The sequence below is a fragment of the Oryzias melastigma genome, linkage group LG15, assembly GCF_002922805.2.
Source record: "Oryzias melastigma strain HK-1 linkage group LG15, ASM292280v2, whole genome shotgun sequence".
In the NCBI taxonomy this organism is placed as follows: domain Eukaryota; kingdom Metazoa; phylum Chordata; class Actinopteri; order Beloniformes; family Adrianichthyidae; genus Oryzias; species Oryzias melastigma.
In genome coordinates this window covers 20485792-20502996 of record NC_050526.1, presented here as the reverse complement: position 1 = coordinate 20502996, position 17205 = coordinate 20485792, and the positions used below count along the sequence as shown (strand labels likewise).

General features: G+C 35.6%; 1 protein-coding gene and 1 long non-coding RNA gene across 24 annotated transcripts in view; one reads left to right on the top strand and one right to left on the bottom strand.

The window, feature by feature from the left end:
- The window catches only part of kcnma1a (potassium large conductance calcium-activated channel, subfamily M, alpha member 1a), a 174463-nt gene that overhangs the window by 19288 nt on the left and 137970 nt on the right, over nucleotides 1-17205 (top strand). The window lies entirely within an intron of this gene.
- Nucleotides 10276-10750, bottom strand: LOC112161481. Its single transcript, XR_002921892.2, has 2 exons — nucleotides 10654-10750; nucleotides 10276-10581 (listed from the first exon to the last, which is right to left on the bottom strand). It is a non-coding gene; the product is annotated as an uncharacterized LOC112161481 (long non-coding RNA).

Sequence of the window (17205 nt, the reverse complement as noted above, 5' to 3'; positions counted from 1 at the left end):
TTTTATTAAAAGAATTTCCATATGGGTGTTATGGCCTCTGGGCTCGCTAGTGTTCTGTGGGATTCGCGTGATGTATATTTCTTTAGAAGGTGTGCGCTGCACCCCCTGCAGCCATCCACGTACCCACCAATTTGTTACAGACTTGACCCATGGAGATCAGTCATCTTCTGCATGACTGACTGGAAATCATCTCTGTGAAGATGCTGTCCTGGGCTCTTGTTTTGTACATTTTACAGTCACAGATGGACGAATGTGTTATAAGAAAATTATTTTTTATGGGATTTTGTTTGCAGAGAGACAATGATGTTAGGAATTTTAAAGTAATCAATCAGAATTAGAATGCTTTTTTTTTATACTAGGGGGAAATTACATTTACAGCGGAGCTCCTTTTAGAATAAAGAATACAATATAGAGAGAGAAAGCTATTTACAATACAGTCAAGAGAAAAATTATAGTGTTCAGGATATCAATGTGTATGAGGTTTTATATTGAGGAGTTATAGAGTTTATTGTCAGGGGAAGAAAGGACCTTCTGTGGTGCTTAGTTTTTATTACTCATTAAAAAGAGTTGTTTTTTCAGCATAGCCTCTGCAGAGCGGCAGAAATTCGACTCAGTTGTGGGCGGGACTGTTAGCTGATTGTAGATTTTACCACTAAAAGCTTTTTCAAACAGCTTTCTCAATGATTTAAATGAAAAAATACTCATGAATGCAATTTTAAGCTTAATTTTCTTTATTTATGTCCTCTATTGTGAGAAAAATGCTACAAGAATCTAGTAAAAACTAGGGTATTCACTATAGCTTGGATCAATTCAATTTTGATATATTTCAATTCTTTCAATCTCAATTCAATTCAGTTTTGAGTTTAGACGGTTTACACATTTATTCACATTTGTTTAGAAATACATTAATAATCTACGTTTTGAAGATATTCATATTAATCTGATACAGTTCACTTACTGTGAAATTATAATATTATATTATTAGTATTACATGGATTATCAGATGGAGAAGCTCCAACAATTGTTCTGCCTCTCCTGGAGGGCGTTTCAGTTTAGCCACTAGGTGGCGATCACACTGTAGCAGTACACCTTATCCCAGAAGAAGAAGAAACTATAAGCAAAAGACTGCGTTTTAAACCACAAATGGTTACTTTAAAAATATTTCCTTAAAAAAAGTTTGGAACATTCCTACCTGTGAGTTTCTAAAGATGTTCATTTCAATGTACAGTATGTTTACGTCTAGGGCTGCCACGATTAGTCGACTAACCGACTAGTAAAATAGTCGACAACTTATTTAATAGTCGATTAGTCGCTACTACATATTATGTGGAGTCAGAGTGTAGTAAAGTTGAAAGTTATAATGGCATTATGCTAGCTTTATGGACTACTTTTACATTTATTAAGGTTTTTTAGGCTAATTTGGAGTTTAGCTAATATTTTTGGTACATGCCATCTATTTTGGATAATTTAGGATTTTTTTTTGTCTTTTAGGCTATTTTGGAGTTTAGCTTATATTTCAACTGCATGCTAGCTGTTTTGACTAGCTTGGGCTTTTTTCAGTTTTTTAGGTTATTTTAGAGTTTAGCTAATATTTCAGTTACATGCTAGCTGGTTTGGCTAACTTAGGCATTTCTCAGTTTTTTTAGGATAATTTAGCATTTAACTAATATTTTCGCTGGCTATTAGCTTCAGCGATTTCAGCTATAAGCTTCAGTGATTTCAGCTATCAGTTTCAGCATCAACTATCAGCACTACCATCTTCAGCGGCCAAATTTAGCTTACAGCATTCACACTAGCATTATCACAGGTGATGCTATATATCTAGTTTTTAGTTAGTTTAAAACTAATGATGGTTAAGATGTGTGCCTTACATCCAATTTGCGCTTGACCCGATTAGATGGCTTTTAAAATAATCGTTTGTGGCAGCACTATTTAGGTCTACCAAGCGTTAGCATTAGCTGTCCAATGTTAAATCCCATAATACGCAAGTGTCAAGCTAGCAGGCTTTAGCATCATGCGTTAGATCAAACTCTACTTTTATGTATTGATTATTGATCTATTAAGATTAGATCGATTCAGATAGATTAATCGATTTTATTAACCCAATTCTACTAAAAACCCAATTTTTATTGGAATGTCTCATTAACGTGTCACAGAAACATTTACTCTGGAGTGAATCTGTTCCCACATGGAGCATGAAGTCCCTGTTATCTGTATTTTGGACCTTTTGTCACTAATGTGAGAGACTTTTTAAAAAAAAAAAATCATTTGCTTCTCTGTCCACTGAATTGGAAGTGGGATGTTGCATCTAATCTGTCTGGACAGGAACAAGCTGAAAAGTGGTTGTAGAGCTGAAAGGTTCAACAGGAACATGTTTAAGGCTAAAATGAGTTCAAAGAAATGTTACGATTTCAAAGACTTTGCAAGGTGAACTTATGCCAATATCAAAACTTAAAGCATATTTTTTTTTCACGTTTATTTACTTTTAAACCCACTTGGTGGAAGTGAAGCTCACAGGTTGGTTGTTTATTCCCATTAATAGTCGGGACGAATGAGTTTCTTTCAAAGACTTAAGTCAAGCAATAATTAGCCTTTTTCCATCACGCGGAGCTGCTTTACTCACAGAAGGCATGCCGCTCCAACTCTTTATGTAACAAAACCTGTCCCTGACACCTTCTTCATGCTGCGGTCCAACTGCAGCGACCAAAATATTGTGCTGAGTTGGATTTCCTTACTGTAAAAAAAAAAAAAAAAAAAAAAAGCCCCTCTGGGGTTTACTAATTGAATGGTTTTATATTTTAAAGTGGTAGGATGTATGGATTTTAATGCATAAAAGAGATTCTGACTTTAGAGACTAAACAGACGTCAGGCATGGTTTGGGTGGTAGACGAAATGATTAAATTATAAAGGCCAGCTCTGTTGCCATGCTGGAATAATTTTACTCCGCTGAGGTTTAATAGCTGAAAGAGGATGGATTAGAGGAGGCTGAGGTTCAAGCTCTTGTTTTAAGCAACCAACGAGCGCTTGGAAGGATTTATAATGCTCGAATGCAGCCATTTTTTTAATTTTGCTTTTTTCTGACTTTAATTTCCGTTCATATTCTGGTCATCTATATCTGGTTTTTCCTCTTTTGAGTCTAATATCTGGGATTAAACAGAGGTAGACTTTACCTGACAGTGTGACTACATTAAAGAGCTCTAACCCGCCCCCCCACCTTACGAATGTTGACCTTTACCAGAAATGGAAAACTGCTGCTCGGGTGTGACCAGAAAAGGAGCCTTAAATAAGGAGTCAAAAGGTGTCAAAGTTCAGCGGCGGAATTAGCCGCCGTCTTCTGCTTTGAGCATCACTGTCACACTTCCTGTCCATAATTCATGGAGGTATGAGAAGCAGGCTTTATGTGACTTTACAGATGCATTCTGGGTGATAACTGAGTCGCATAAGTCTGGAAATGAATCCACTTTTTATAAATAGATGAAGAGGATCTGCTTTACCTTTGTTCAGCCCCTCCTTGGTTCAGTCGTCACTAAACATCTTCACACTCCGAGTAGGCACCACAACTGGAACACACTGACGACGTTTACAAAAAAAACAGAAAATGTCAATTTTAGTAAAATAAAAGGAGATGATAGATAGATATATACTTTATAAATCACACGGTAATTGGTTATAGTAGGGAACACATACAAGACATACTGTATTGCCCAATGGTGGGCATGAAAAGCCCCTAGCTCGGGAGTTCCTGTTAAGAGACGATTGCCAGTGTGGCACAAGATATTGTCAGGTACGCCAAAGGAAGTTATTGATTTTCACTTGATTTGTCTAAAAACATTTACTGTATCAGCTCCGTGTTCATTCTAACAGCTCCAGGTTTTACACTGAAGAGGCAGAAATATAACAAATTATGGAAGACTTTTGTCTTTGTCTTTGTTCAGTTCCTATTTCAGACTCTTTGGTATGAATATTATGGTTTAATGCGACTACAATTTGTTGGTGTTGTGCCTTGTGATTTTTATCAAGGGAAAGATGAATTTTGGCTCAAAAATTATAAGAAAAGTGCCCTTAAATATTAAAATATATATATATATATATATATATTTTGCCTTTTTGTTTACTACTTTCTTAATTCTATTGTACAATAAAAATAGGCATTCAAGTTTCAAGTTTTTAACATTTTTGTGAAATTAAGAATTAACATGGCAAACCATCCTGGGTGCAAAGTAGCTGGGATAGGCTCCAGCAACTTTGTAACCCTGACAAGGACCAAGTGGGTTTAGAAAATTGATGAGAAATCAATCAATAAATATTTAGTTAAATGATTCAAAAACACTTTAATAAACCTTTAATATTAGCTTTAAGACTTTAGGATAGGTAATTGAGCGTCTAAAGATTTCAAAGATTTGTGATAACTAGTTGGATAAAAGGCTAAAGGATAAACAATTTTGTAACGTCATAGATGACAAAATTGTATTATTTTATTTAAAACATTTTAAATAAATATCCAGTGGCTCTGCCTTTGAGATAAATATCAGTTTTCTTTCATAAATCTTTCATTCATAAATATGCTATAAAATATGACACTAAATCTCCATATATATATATATATATAAAATTTCTTTGCCTTAGAAATCTTTAATTTAACCACTCATGAAACCGTGTTCAGATCATCCTTATACTAATGTTACAAAGTACTGCGTAGTTGCGGCACACATACAGTGTACTGTATATACTGTACGCGGTGGTATATGCTGTCAGCTTCAATCAGGCTGGGTCTGAAGGTTGGTAGTTCCTCTAGCTTGTGGCCTTCTTTGTGTTGTAAAGTGTGACCTACATTTCTCCTCCTGCAGGGATGTGATCTCCTCGTTTCCGGTTCACGCCGGAGCAGGGGTCAATGATTGTAACACGCTGAAAGTGATAGTCGTACAGTGAAAGGGGATTTCATTTGCTGTGTTTAAAACGAAGATAATTAAGATTTCACGAGTTGTGTTTTTATTCCATGCGGTTTTTGCTCTTATTTTGAAAAATTAAGGAGAAATCAAAGTGATTTATCAAAATAGGGTTTGTTTCAAAAAGCTGGATTGGTGCTTTCTTTTATTTTATTTATGGTACTATCAAAGCTGGATGTTTCTGCCACATACATCTACAAGTCTGTCAAGCAGACATGCATGAGTTGGTTGAAGTTCTACAGGTTAGAATCTCTCATGAATAAAGAAAGAAAGCTGTGTGTTAATGCGTCTTATGGACATGGATAGTGCAGCTGCATTATTGATGGCAGTAAGACTTGAAGGTGGATTTCTTTAACTGGTCATTAATGATGTCATGAGGGAGGTGTTGTTTAGTTTCTGTCTCTTTGAGGTTCTCTGAAGACTTCTTTGGCTCTGCGCTCCTCTTCCTGGAAGAGGGAACCGTTGTTCTCATTTGAATTTCTTCTGTCTATATAAGAACTTTTTAGATTTTAGATTTATTTGTGCATTTATTGTGAAATTTTGGATTAAATCTTCCTCTAAATTTATCGGTCCTCAGCTGAGTCCTCAAAAGGAGGATTTTTAAGATAAGCGTAACAAAAATCTGCAGAAACAAAAGATTCCTGATGCTTCATTATTGTTTTAGGAACTGTGTTCCACTAAAAATGTAAAAAATAAATAAAAAGATGTACACCATTAGTCCTAATTTGCCTTTAAATACACAATTTAATCATGTTTGTATTAATAGGAAAACTATTTGTAATAATTTTCGTTTTCTATAAATAAATACATTTAATTTGAATTAAATAAACAGGGTTAAAAGTACACTTTTTACAAATTAAAAGCTTTAATAGATAAAAGCTTCTCTTTCATAAATTTCCAAAGTTTCGTTTTTCACTCATGTTTTTTTCTTTCGTTCATTCTGTGTGGCTAATTGAAAAAATACATTTAATGAGATAAAATTCAATAAAACAGATTTTTTTAAACCAAAATAAACATAAAAAGGGCAAAAAAAATGTTCATTACTAATATTGCTGACCTTGCAGAATTAGTTTAAATGCAGTATGATTATTTAAAATATATTGCACCAAGCATTTATATTTAATTCAAAACACGAAATATGTATTCAATATAAAATGTTTTTTTAATTGAACCACTTGTGGCCAGTCTAAGGCACACCTGTGCAATGATCATGCTGTCTTGAAATGGCACACCTATGAGGTGGGGTGGATTATTTCAGCAAAGGAGAAGTGTTCACTGTTACAGATTTATGCTGCGGTCACCATGACAAGAATATTAAAGATTTCATTCTCAGTAGGCAGGTGTTGACTGCAAAGATTGAGCCTCATCCAGTGTTAGGAGTTATCAGTTTCAGGGCTCATACTGTGACTAGAAAACAATAAATTCTAATATATTGACCTTTTTGTGGCTTCAAACTTTTCTTTTTAATATTTATTACTAGTTATAAATTATTTACTACACGCTGCACTGTAAATAACATAACAGCAGATGTTTATTATGAGCCCTGCAGCAGCTTTGCTTCTGCATTATGTTACAAAAAGATCAATATAGTGAAAGAAGCATCAGCATGAATTCAGCACATACTTTCATCTCAAACATTTCCTTAATTGTACACAAACACACACAGAACTAGGCGAGGGATGGGGGTGGCGGGTGGGGGTGTCTTCCTGAATGTTTTTTTTTTTTTTTAAGCATTTTGGAGTCTCCTTGATCTGTAATTGTTGAACAGGGTTTAAAATAAACCGTCCGTTTGCAAGCAGCTTAGTAAAAATTGCAGCATGTGATTGAATTAATGCTGTCGCTTCAGTGCTGGAGTAAAGTCTGTGTCGTTTACCAATCATATGTTGGTGAAAAAGTGTCTCCTGCAAAAACAAAACAAAAAAAAAAAACTTTTTTAGGAGCTGAAGCTCAAAAATGTATCTGCTCTTTCAAAATAAGAGCCTTAAGAAATGTCTATAAAATTGGTGGAAAATATAGTTTCTTAATGTCTCAAACTTCTGCAGCATTTGTTTTTACTTTTGTTCGGCTCTTAATTTAGTGGAAGTCTAATTTCCCACTTCCTCTTAAAACAAAATAAATAGCGTAAACGAGATTATTATTTTTAAAGCTTTTGCTTTGTGACTTTTAGCTTATAGCACAGTCCTTACATTACAAAAATAAGAAAAGAACACTAATCATATGAAGAAAAACATTAGAAGGTGGTAAAATTATCTGTCATCTGTTTTTTTATCAAATCTTGAAGGACTTAGATTAGATTTTTAACTTTTACTTATTGTAGTTTTTTAGATAATCTAGAATTACATAGATTAGTTTTTTTTAGCTAATTTAAATTTACTTATATTCTTTTTTTAGCTAATCTAGATTTACTTATATTAACTATTTTCTAGCTAATCTAGATTTGCTTAGATTCGTTTAATCTAGATTTTTTTAGATTAGTATTTTTTAGCTAATCTAAATTTACTTAGATTAGTTTCTTTAGTTAATCTAGAATTACTTATAATAGTTTTTTCAAGATAATCTAGAATTACTTAGATTATTTTTTTTAGCTAATCTTGGTTTACTTACTTACTTATTTATCCAATCTATATTACTTTACTATATTTTATTTTAAAAATTGCTAGTTTTAGATTGTATGGTTCATTTTAATAAATCATAAAATCAAAAGCTTGCAAATTTTTACAGAAAACAGTAAACTCACATTTTGTTGTTCCAATGTGATGTAACTACTATAAATGGCAAATACATTGATTCTGATTTTTGTTTCCAAAATTATGAAAATGAATGTCAGGGTAACTTGTCGACATTTATTGAAGTTTAAAATAACATTAAAATTCGACCAAAAATTACAGAGAATTTTGAGTTTTTTTGAGTCTCAAGTCAAGTTTTTCTGTTGTCAGGGATTTTGACGGATGTTTGGTATGTTTTGTTTTATCAATGTTACTTTATGAGCATTTTTTGTACACTTTTATCAATTTATATATATTTTTATCTGATTCTTTAAATGCTTTTATTCTGTCATTGTACAACACCTCAGGTCTGTATGGACTATTTAAGTACTTTATGAGTAAAGTTTATTATTATTATTGTAATTTTGATTATAATTTATTTATGTATTTCTATATCCTAGCTCAAAAAGATTCTAAGAGGAGCTTGGAACGTAGCGATGAGAAGTTTAAAAAACTTCAAAATCTGTCTAAAAACAAGTTCATGAATTTGAAGTTTCAAATAGTTTGCAGTGTAAATTTCTGGGTTTAAATAAAGCAAGAATGAAGAGAATTCTCCATCAGAGACTAATGAGTTATGTTTGAACTGAAATGCACACATGAGCGCTGAGACATAATCAGTAGAGAGTAAATGACGGAGCGTTTGAAGCATGTGATGGTTTTATGTAAGCTGGGAGGTGTTGCACCGACTGGCTGCTCACTGCGCGCTGACCAAACACCACTGCATTAAAACCTGATGTGGATTATGGCGTTGAAGTCACTGCAGTCCTGCTGTTGTCATTGATGTTTCCTTGAGACTTGGCTGCTGCCGCTGACATTAGACAAATGGGAAGAGTAGACGTCTCATGAAGCTCAGGCCTCAAGTATGCGGCAGCGTTGCACTTGGACTATTTTTTTCCATCCAACAAGCTAAATATAACGTGATGGTATTTTGGTATTTCGCCACCTGTGTTATTAGAACAGTTTTCCTTGGAAAGTGCTGAACCTTTATATGACACATTAAATATGGAACGACTAAATAATAATGGAGTGGAAAACAAAACCCATTAACTTCTATGTTTAAAACATGGAGCCAACTATTATAGAATGACTTATTAACATTTAGAGCGGTTGTGTAACATATGGGTGGTCTGAGTGGCTTGACTTAATGCAACGAAAAAAGGGAAAATAAGAATCTATTTCATTTAATATTTTAAAAATATGCACAATTTTTAAATAATTTTTTTATCAAAAGGCCTCAAAAAACGAACTAAAATATTTCTTGTTGGCTTTGTATACACATGGAGTATTAAAGATTTTTTCACATCGTCGAGATCACTTTGTACGACCAACATAAAATATAAAAAAATAAAGGCATTTAGGAAAACAAAGTTGTAAAACAGAGAAAAAAGTCATGATTTTACGAGAATAAAGTTAGAATTATGAGCAAAGGGTTCTATATTTTACAGTAATAAAGTTACAATTTCACGAGTCATAAAATTACAATTTCTTTTACAGGATTTTACAACTTTATTCTTGTAAAATTACTATTTTTTCTAGTAAATTTACAACTTTATTCTCATGAAATTAGGATTTTTTTCCTAATAATTTTAAAACTTAATTCTCATAAAATTTTTACTTAAAAAAAGACAATTTTTTCTTTAAATAAATGTATGACTTTGCTTCTGTAAAATAAGGATTTTTTTCAATAACTTTATTCTTGTACTATTAGGACCTTTTTTCCTTTACTCTAATAAAATTATGACTATTTTCTAATAATTTTGCGACTAGTCTAAAAAAATATTTTTTCTCATAAATTTATGACTTGATTCTGGTAAAATTACAACTTGTTTCTGATAAATTTATGACTTTATTTTTTGCTTCTTGTATCAGAATTTTACCATTTTATTTTTTTTCTAAAAAATGTATGAATTTATTCTCATAAAATTACAGATTCTCCGAATTTTCAACTTTATTTTTGTAAAATTGAATAAAAAAAAAATATACATTTATTCTCATAGAATTACAACTTTTTATTTATAATTTCATAACAATTCTCAAAATTTGTGACTTTTTCCCACATATTTACAAGTTTATTCTTTTAAAATTATTTCCCCCCCCCCATACTTTTACAACTTTATTCTCATAATATTTCCACTTCATTCCCATAATTATTCTTGAAGAATTCTTTATTTATTTTTATGGTGACTCAAATACTCCATTGTAGCTTTTTGGTGGGTTAAGTTTTCCTTCTCGTCATGTCAGTGGACAATGGATTGCTGAGGATAAGTGCTCACATGAACCCTGCATCAGGAAAACAAGTGTCAGCTGGTGTGTCAGACGGTCTTAGTGTTGAAACTTGATCAGAAAAAGTCACGAGTTCTGCCACTTCGGTACCATATTTGTATTAAAGCACCAAACAAACAAACAAACAAAACCTCAAAAAATCATGAAAATCACTCATACATGAATGAGCTATATTGACTGAATTTGAAATTCGAGTGCTACTTAACCCAAACCCCTCCTCTTCACAGTTGGTGCCTCATTATCATAGGATTTACTGGGGCATCACACATGGAACATCATTCTTTTTTAAGATCTGTTAAGTCTTAAGACTTTTGGTGGCACAGTTATGCAACATACAGTGTGTCATGTGATCTCTAAAAGCCTGTGTCCTCTTGCTAGCAGCTTTTTTTTATAGTAATTTTGCATGAATGCTACTTTTTTTTCACTTAAAGGCTAAATACTGAGCTGGGTGATAAGGCGGCAGCATGTGTGGAAACTGTCTCACTTTTTGGAGAAACACCTGCACCTCCCTGCTGCTCGTCACGCACACGCCAGAAGGGTTTTAATGTGAGCCGTTTTCATATGAATCTCAAAGGATGCTCATTTTGCTAAAAAAAAAAAAAACAGATTATTTAAAGGCATATCTTAATTTTAAGCCCAAAATATGAATGAATGCTTACACAATTATCCGATTCTCACTTATTTTTCACACTCGTATTGACAATGGCTTCATTCCACCTCCTCTTTTCCTTTTTTTTTTTTTAAATTCCCTCGATCACTATCTTTCTCCCCCTTCGATGCCTACTTGTGTCCCCTGAACCCCCTTGCCTCCTCCAAACCCTGCACACCTACACTGCATCTCACACACCTACTGTCTGCCCGCCAGGTCTTTGTTGCTTAGCAACAAGCGGTAAAAGCTGGACTGCTCTCGCAGGAGCGACGTTTGTCCGTCACAATCTCATCTTTTCTCGTGTGAGGTTCAGTTATTTCTTTATTTGTTTTACAATTCATGTTTGAATCTTATCATTACAGACTTTTGTTGTAAAAGAATAATTACTAAATGGGATTTGGTGGGATCAACCAAGTGAATACTCTTGTTTTGCTTTCTATTTATTAGATATTTTATTATTTGGATCAATTTGCAGATAATATTTAGCAACATATTAATTGAAACCCTCATATTCTGTAATCTGAAACTATCTTATATTTTCAAGATGCACATTTTCTTGCTGCTTTACTCCTCCTGATAACTCCCTAAGGCTTTGACGCCTTTAATTTTTACAAATGGGACCCAGAAAACACTAACAACCCTATTGATTAACAGTGGACATTAACTGTTGAAGGAGAAATTAAGACTTTTTTCACACTAAAGCCTCAGAGGAGAGCTGACAGGCTGAAAGGATTAGTTGTGTGGATTTCCTTGTTGCCTCACTTTGGATCTCAGATTTGACATGTTTCCTTATAAACACAAGGACACCAGTGTGGGCGGCCATTGCTTCTTGAGACGCTCCGAATGGAGGAGATGAGGAAGAGCACCTTGATGGATCACTCTGACTCCTGTCACTCACACTCCTGTCTGATTACTTTCACCATTGCTTCTGTCACTCCAATAGAAATTGTGTTTTAGGGGGTTTGGAATATTCTTGTGGCATTTTTCTCATGATGGTGTATAAAGAAAATCTTCGTTTTCTTCGTCTGAGCTCAAAACCGTATGGCTGGATGACTCCAATATTGCTCGCCATTTTTGTTGCGCCAGAGAGAGTGTAAATAGATGGATGATGGGAAGTGGAGGTGGACTTACTTCATGCCAATAACTCAGAGGTGAACTTTTCTAAAGAACTGTTCTAGGAAATTATAGATTTTTTGATTTTGCCTAAAAAAGCGACATTGTGATTAGTGGTATAGGGAAAAATCGATTCGACAATATATCGCAATATTTCCTGTGGCAATACTTGTATCGATTTAATATGCTGACAAGACAATATTTAATTATTATTTAGGGCTGTCAAATTATCACTTTAATCACGATTTTTTTTGCTTTTTTACAAAAGCTGTTTAATATGCGATGTGTCGCGTTGTCATGGAGATAGATTAAGTGCGAGGTGCGCACGAACCACGCTTTTCTTTTTGAGAATGATTTAAAAAAAAGCATAATTTTAAAGGGAAAGTTCACTTCTTAGCGCTTGTTTTTGTCCAGATGATGAAGCAAAAGTTTATGCGAGACGCGTATCGCAATATATATCGTGTTGCCAATAAAAAAACCCTAATCATGAAAATAATAAAAACACTGGAAACGCTATGAAAATAGATGAAAAATGATTGCAGTGGGACTTCTTATGCATAGAGGAAATCCTTCTGTCATGCAAATACAGCCATAACCCATTTTAGGCGCCTCCTCCACTCATTTGTTCTTGGTTCTCATCTGAGCTGCATTGTTGAGGAGCTCTCTGAGTACCAGAGGAGAGCAGATCCCATTTTTTATTTGTCATGTTAACAATGTTGCCAACACTATCTAACAGCTACAGCATTCCCTTTCTGTATTTGTCTTTGTGCTGGATTTTCAGCCATTTTCATCTGAGCTCACAAGTACTTTTTTTTACCAGCAATGGCCAAAATGCTGACTTTGAGGAGGCTGTTTCCCTGCCCCAAAACCTCCTTCATCAATAGTGCATGATGGGAAAACCTCTGTTAGCCTTATGCTATAGGCATGAACGCGCTAAGCAGGCATTCCTGAACATACTTTTTAGATATGACTGTCACAATCTGATACTAGTGCATGTATATACTAGGGCTGGGTATCGATTACAATTTCCAGAAACGATTTGATTCAATTCACAAAAGCTTGGATTCCGATTTTTTTCAATTCTTCCATTCAATTCAGTTTTGAGTTACAAATTTCTACACATTTGTTAGAAATACATTAATAATCTACAGTTCACATACTGTAGCATGTATTAGTGAAATAATGAGATTGTTAATATCACACAGAGTTACATGGATTCTCAAAAGGAGAAGTTCTAAAAAAATGTTCAGATCATTAACATTGTAAACATTGTTCTGCTTCTCCTGGAGGACGTGTCAGTTTGGCCACTAGGTGGCGATCACGCTATTGCATTACACCTCATTCCAGAAGAAGACAGACCACAAATGATAAAAAGAGTTTGGAAAATTTCTGCCTTTGAGTTTATAAAGACGTTCATTTAGTCAGCAATGTATGTTTAGGTCGACTGAGCGTTAGCATTATGTGCTAAATCGATCTATATTTATATAAATCGATTATTGATCTGTTTAACTTAAATACATTCAAATCAATTAATTGATTTTATCAACCCAGTCCTAGTACAGTTGGAGAAGCTTGGTGTTGAAGTGGTGCAAATCTTGTGTCAGACTTTTTCTTTCATAGCTCTACTCTGATATATGAAAGACACGGTGTCACATGAATCAGTTTGGGAAAAAACCAAAATTGTGAATCAACTTCATCTATTCATTTCTCCTCCATGGTCAGTTTTCAAACGATTGGCTTCATAAGGATGTTGCCTATCGGAGTCACTGGTGCATTCAGCGTGCGTTCGTAGAGCCCCAAAACGGACTTAACGTGATCGCAAACGTGAATCCCGAAACGGACATCTATGCTTGTTTAAAAGGGTAAGTGGTGTATAATTGAGTAGCGCTTTTCAGTCTGGTACGGTAAGGAGTACTACTGTACGGTCCAGTTAAATCTAGCAAATGTTTCCTCTCAGTTAAGCCTCATTCTCACTGAGCGATCTGTTCTCACGGTGCATACGTGGCGTAGAGCGCTAGCGTGTCATTGGGCCATCGTAATGCGACGACTAGAAAAGCGACAACAACGGAGGTCATCCCGCAGCTCGTCTTTTTCTTGCTTTACTTCTGGTACATCGTGTAGAACAGGAATTTAATGTTGTTTGACAGAAGTCTAAGAAAAATATCGCCGTAAGCAGTAGTGCTATACTGGTGCTTGCTAATGTCGTCATCAAATTCTGCCAATCACTGAATGTCTACGGCGGCTCCGCCCAAACCGACCCACTCCCTTTTTCTATGGACCTACAACCGATGGGGGCTCTCAAGAACAATGGGTCGGTCTGATGGATGGGTCCATTTTGTGATGGAAATGCTCAAAATTCTGGATCGAACCGGACCGCTCAGTGGAAACGAGGCCTTTCAGTTACAGTCCCATTCCCCAGAGGCAAGATGGGGTTCAGTGTCTTGCCCAAGGACATTTCGACAGGCAGGCGGGAATCAAACCTGCAATCTTCCGATCATAAGTAGGCTTTACATTGGAAGTTTTCGCTTGAATCCATGTGTGAGCGTAGCATCAGACAAAAGGAAATGACCTTCCCGAGAAGAACAGAAATGCCAAACCAAAGCGGGAACAAGATTAGTTTGTTTGTCTGCTTTTGCTGTGGAAATCTTTTGATTTGGTAAAGTTGAATGACAGTTATTCAAAGACAGACAGGATGCCTCAGTTCTCTCCGGCAGCTCGCTTCACACTCCACATCACATCAAAGATTAATGCCGTGCAAATACAGTCCGCCGTTCCTCCCGAGACTCTGACCTTTCTCCTAAACGCGCAGATGGGTTCGTTGCTCTGCCATCTTGTATAATTGAGCGAATCTCTGTGGACTTGAGAACTTGCTGCGACGTTTCATCCAGACTTCAACCCATTGATCTTATTAACTAAGGTCAAAGACCCTCTTTTTCTGGGCTCGTGGAGACAAAACCCAGCCCTCCCCGTGAAGTGAGATGGGGCTCAAAAGCCAGGACAATCCGCGGGGTGTCCTCTCCCTTTTTCCCTTCTCCAGGGTTAAAACATGCAGATTCTGTTTGATTTATTATTACACCGTGGGGGGGAGAGAAATCTAAATTTGAAGTGATTAAAAAAGCCTTAAGTGAAAAATCCTTTGTGTTCATTAGCCTCTGAGCTGTTTTCAAATCAAGTCTGTGAATCACTCAGATGATTGCCCTTTTTCTGCCTTTAACAAGAACATTTGCCAGCCAACAATATTGACCCCTGTAGTGTGGAGCAGCGTTTGTGGACTTAATCAGCTCATTTAAAAACTGGGGGAGGACATTACTTAAATCTAGCATTTAAGTATCCACCATTAGGCAAATTGCCCTTTTTACAATTATCTATCAATTAACTGAGAGTGGAATATAAATCTACACCTCTACTGTTGCTGTTGCACATAAAGTAAGGTGAAAATCTGCATGGAAGAAGATAGAAGCAGTCCAACCTGTCTCTCCAGCAAAGAGCCTAATCTGCTTTGTCTTTTTTGACTCCTAGTTAGACGGTGGAGGGGAAAAGGCTGACGAGGAGAAAGAGAAATGCAAAGGATGAAAGGGTGCAGTGAATATGTGTTATATAATGGGGAGATAAGACTTCCAGGAAAGGTGTTGAATCAGATGTGCTATGTTGTGGAAAAGTATTTAGTGGCAAAAGGTGCAGGAAGCATCTGTTCCTCTAAAAATGACTGCAAAAGTTGCTTGTATTTTTTTTTTCTGTGACTTTCTTGGTCAGAAACTCAACATTGAAATGGATATTGAACATTTTCTTACCCCAAAATGTCACATTTTACTTTTCAACCAGGAAGAGAGAGGAAAATGACAATCTAGCTGATTGATGGAGATATTTTATGTTGACAAATGTCCAAATATTTTCATAAATCCACATCTATTGATGCATCTTTGTTTCCATGTTTGATTCTTCAGTGTTAACGCTGCTACTTAAGACGTGGTGCTTTTCTCCCTTTGGTTGGCTGGGTGTGACATGTCAGTGTTCACACTGTCATGAACTACACTTGCAACTGAACCGAAGTTTGGGGCAGATCAGGGTTCACTTGTTTGGTCCGTACTTGATTTCAGATGAGTTCTGTGTACGAGAACTGGAATAAATTGGAAGCAATAGGAAGTATCCGCTGATGAATCCCATAGACTTCTATTAGGAAATAAAGAGTTTTTACTCAGTCATTATATTTGTCAGAATAACCATTCTCGCTATGTGGTTTCACGTTGAACATTTGAATTCCCCCGAGTCCGCTTTCAAGTATTAGGGGTGTGGCCTTACAACAATCTGATTGGTAAGAGAGTTTTCAATAGAAATGTTGACTACTATCCTAATTCTGTTTTTATGTTAATCAAGTAATTTATAAAAAGGGAAAAAAAAAAAAAAAAAACATTCATGGCGGTTAAAAACAAATGAGATTCTAAGGTTCATATCACATCCACCGCATTCACGAAAAATATCGATATTGGCATCGATATCAGCGATATTGACCAGTATCGGATCGTTACCCAAATGCTCAATATCGCTCAGCCCTAGCGACCGGACGATTTTTCTCTAAAAGTGTATATTGGTCGGTGGCCGCCTGGGGACATTTTGAAGTTGCAAAGTGAAAGACGGGGATGAAGGCATTATGACATCGAGCAGCTCTGACTGGACGATGCCTTAAAGTCTGGAAGGTGGCCGTCCATATCATGTACCGCCGACCATCTGGTAGCCTTGAAGTATATAAAATGTGGACGCTCTGTATGCATGACTGCCTCCGTCTACATTCATGACCACGCCAATTTTCCAAAAAAATCGGGCATTGGCATGAAACCTTGAAGATTCTATGGTGGCAGTTATATTTCTGACTGTAGCCTCACCAACAGTTTCTGCTCCCAAAATTGGTGCCTGAATTGACTTAATTTTGTTGGAGCCAGAAGTCATTTTTTATGGGTGATGTCACACTCCCTCGGTCCGGTTGTCACATACAGCCAATGGTTTTTCTCCTCCCTACTAACAGGAAATATCTGGTTAGATCTTGTGTGAATATGCAGTAAGATAAAACCCTAATCAAGCTTGATTTTATTTGGGTTATATGTGTTCATTCTGAAAAAGAGGGATAGAAAGTGTTAAAGTGCTGGATGAAGGAAGAAAAGAAGCTGGTGTTACTTTGCTTGCTGTGTCCCATTTCCGAGAAGACATTAATTCTCTGCTTTCTTTCTTTTTTTTTGTCTTAGATGATCAAATGTTTTTTTTTTTTTTTTTGCAGAAGAAAAGCTGTCATAGTTACCCTCATGTCCCAGTTCTCAAAGAGTGTTTAGTCATATTTGTCTTATGCAAAGACTGCAGTATGACAAAACCACTCCCACTCACAAGCCTTCGCGGTTACACATTTTCTGTAGTCAGGGATTCAATAAATGACAACACTTTCTAAGTTTTGAACATTAAT